Source organism: Myotis brandtii, unplaced genomic scaffold (assembly GCF_000412655.1).
Source record: "Myotis brandtii unplaced genomic scaffold, ASM41265v1 scaffold132, whole genome shotgun sequence".
In the NCBI taxonomy this organism is placed as follows: Eukaryota; Metazoa; Chordata; class Mammalia; order Chiroptera; family Vespertilionidae; genus Myotis; species Myotis brandtii.
In genome coordinates, this window is record NW_005354673.1 from 4,017,546 (window position 1) to 4,021,280 (window position 3,735).

Consider the following 3,735-nt stretch of genomic DNA (forward strand, 5'->3'; position numbering starts at 1 on the left):
AATCAATTTCTCTCTCCCTTCCTCTCTCTCTGCTCAGTCTGGGTACATCTCCCAAGGATCTGAGAGGGTTACAAAAGCCTAACTGTGCACATTTCAGGCACCAAGGGCCTCTGTTCTCCCATGCAGCAGCCAATCGGGAGCAGCATCTCCTGGCCTCTCTCAGATGTATAAAATGAAGATGTGCCTGAAATAATAGAACAAAGTATTCATTGAGTATTTTCAAAAACAATTTATATGCGATGACTAAATGGATGTTTTCTCAGAAATGCAAAGCTGGTTTAATATTAAAATATCAACCATGGGATTCACCATATTAACTCAACAAAAAAGAAAAAATACAATTATCTCAATAGACTCAGAAAGATTATTAGAAAACAATTCATAGTAAAAATTCTCAGGGTTCTCGGAAGTTTAAGAAAGAGCAGCACAGACATGATGCCAGCCACTGTTGTCTTCACCACCCCCTCAACCACCCCACCCCACCCCCACCATCACAGAATAATAAGTTGGGATCTACCATACCTACTGAATAACTATGGAATATTACATCAAAACAGAGAAAATTGGAGAAAGTACCTATGGAGTTATGCATCAGGGTAGACACAAAACAACAGGTCAAGTAGTAGCCATGATGAAAATCAGACGAGAAAGTAAAGAGGAAGAGATTTCTAGTACTGTAATTCTGGGAATTTCTCTATTAAAAGAACTTTGTCATTCAAATACAGTCTTCAAGAGGTGCTTATAGCCCTGGCCAGTGTGGCTCAGTTAGTTGGAGCGTTGTCCCATATACCAAAAGGTTGCAGGTTTGATCCCCGGGCAGCGCACATATGGAAGGCAACCAGTTGATGTTCTCTCTCACATCAATGTTTCTCTCTCTGTCTCTCTCCCTTTCTCCGCCCCCCCCCCTTCCTGTCTCTAAAGTCAATAAGCATTAACCTTGAGTGAGGATTAGAAAGAAAAAAAAATGTGCTTATGAAGGACTCTAGGTATAACCTAGATATCTAGGTTATATCTCATCTTTGAATACCTTGGATCTCCAGAAATACTTGGACTCTATCCCTTCTGGTCAGTTCATGGATTCTTCACTTGTTCATAAGCACATCTTTTTTCTATCTTTCTAAACCTCACTCAAGGGTATGCTTGTTGATTTTAGAGGCAGGGAGAGGGGGGGAGAGAGAGAGAGAAACATACAAAACCATGCAAGAGGTTGTATTCTGTCACTCTAGAAGAGCTCTTACAGAGACTTAAAACCTCAAAGTCCACTGATAACAAAGGAACAATGACTAGTAAACCAGCTGGTTTGGGCCTTTCAGAGCTTTTGGAATACCAATCAGAGGAAACATACGTGAGGTAGCAGCACTCTGGTATACTATAGATCTCCAGAAGTACTGCTTGGTCAGCTCACAACTAAGCTAGCTGACCTCTGGAAGACAGAAACCATACCTGCAGAATTAGCAACAATAAGCCATCTGGGGATTCAGAAATTAATCAACTCTTCGGGTTTTCAAAGTTTTGGGGCACCACCAAAAATAAAGTGTGCCAGAAGTAGAATCTTCACAGGACTATAAGAATACGTTTCCCAAGTTGAAACCAGGAAACCTAGTATCCCATTGAAAAACTTGGTTGAAAATACCTTAGGTTTGCTTTCAAAAATGTTAGTTTATGATCCAGCCAAACAAGTTGCTGGCAAAATGGCACTGAGCCATCCATATTTTATTGGTTTGGACAATCAGATTAAAATGTAGCTTTCTGACAAAAAGTTTCTACATGTTGTATCAAGACCAGATAGTGATATTTTTACTGTTAATTCTATTTTTGTCCTGTGTATTTTTCTTCTCTTTATTTAAAAACTTAAGCTATACTTCATCTTCTGATTTCAAAATGTAATTTAAACATGTAAATATCATTCCATATGAATTTAAATATATGTGTGTAGGTTTCACTATAACAACTATCTGTTATTATAATAAAACTACGTCTAATATTGATGACAGGAATTGGGAAAATTTCTTAAGAACAGAAGAAAACTTCCTCAACCCAATATAGAACATTTATGGAAAAACTACAACTAACATCATACTTATAATGAAAGACTGAATGGTTTTCCCTAAGATCAAGAACAAGGCAAGAATATCTGCCCTCACCATTTTATGCAACATAATACTGAAAGTTCTAGCTAGTTTAAGAAGGCAGTAGAGTAGATAAAAGGCATCCAGATTTGGGGGGGAAAAAAGTAAAACTATCTTTGTCAAAGATGACATGATTACCTATATAGAAAACCCTAAAATATCTGCAAAAAGAGCTGATTTTAGCAAGGACACAGGACGCAAGATCTTTATTTTTTTAATAGAATTTCTATATGCTATTTGGATATTGAAGAATTGGAAATTGAAATAAGATAAATACCGTCAATTTAAAAACCACAATACTGTATTAGTTCTCGATTGCTATATAACAAACCACCAGTTTAAAACAACAAACGTTTATTATCTCACACAATTTCTGAGTCGGGAATCTGGAAGCAGCTTCACTGGGTGGTCCTTTAGCTCAGGGGTCTCTCAGGATGTTGCCGTCGAGATGTCGACTCAGGCTGCTGTCATCTGAAGGTCTGACCTGGGCTGGAGGATCCATTCCCAAGATCACTCACTCATTCTCTACTTGCTGGTAGAGGCCTCAGTTCCTCATTTAGGAGGTCTCTGTTCTTCACCACATTGGACTTTCCAACAGAGAGGTTCCCATGTCTTCCAGAGCAAGCAATGCACAAGAGAGCAAAGAAGAAGCCATGATGCCTTTTATTACCAATCTCAGACTTGGCATTCGACTTATGCCATATTCTATTGGTCACCCAGACCAACTCTGGTACAATGTGTGTACGGGGGTTGGAGAAGGGGGCCAGGTATTATATGAAGGCATTAATATCAGAAAGGAAGGATCACTGGGAGCCAATTTGGAGACTGGCTACCACAAATACCATTTATAATAACATCAAAAGACATAAAACACTTATGGATAAATTTAAGCAAAGCATATTTGAAATCTCCACACTGAAAATGATAAAATAATCACGGAAAAAATTAAAGAAGACCTAAATAAATGAGGATGTATACAATGTTTATGGACTGAAAGACTCAGTATTGTTAAGATACAGGTATTCAATATAATCTCAATCATAATGTCACCGCGTTTTTTCTTAATAGAAATTGACAAACTGACAATAAAAGTTATATGTAAATGTTAGGGACTTAAAATAGCCAAAAAAAAAAAACTGTAAAAAGGAAGACCAGAAAAGAGAAGATGGCGGCATAGGTAAACACCGGAGATTGCTGCCTCGCACAACCACTTCAAAAATACAACTAAAAGACAGAACGGACATCACCCAGAACCACAGGAAGGCTGGCTGAGGGGAAATTCTACAACTAGAAGGAAAGAGAAAACCATACCGAGACTCACAGGAGGCGCAGTGCGGAAGTAAAATACTAAGGTGCGGAGGTGCGCGCGGAGTGGGCTGGCGGCTGAGGGCGTGGTTGTCTGTTTCAATTGGGAGGGAGTCTCAGGCTCTGAGCTCCAGATCTGGGCGAGTCTCTAGGGACCCAGACTCAAACAGGAGAAGCGGGACTGTCTGGCATCGGTCGGAACTCGAGGGCAGCTTTCTCTCTGAGGTTTGCAGTGGTTGCTGGGACTCTGAGAGGCAGAGCCCCTGGGGATGGGACTGAGAGCAGCCATAACTGCTCGCTC

General features: G+C 39.8%; 1 long non-coding RNA gene and 1 pseudogene across 1 annotated transcript in view; one reads left to right on the forward strand and one right to left on the reverse strand.

Annotated features, from left to right (window-relative positions):
• The first annotated feature begins 535 nt into the window (after positions 1-535).
• On the forward strand, positions 536-1,745 carry LOC102260164 (annotated as a pseudogene).
• Positions 1,746-2,466: 721 nt separating this feature from the next.
• The window catches only part of LOC102249982, a 47,378-nt gene continuing 46,109 nt past the window's right edge, over positions 2,467-3,735 (reverse strand). The window contains exon 5 of the long non-coding RNA XR_313235.2: positions 2,467-2,741. This is a non-coding gene — a long non-coding RNA (uncharacterized LOC102249982). The remainder of the gene's footprint in view (positions 2,742-3,735) is intronic.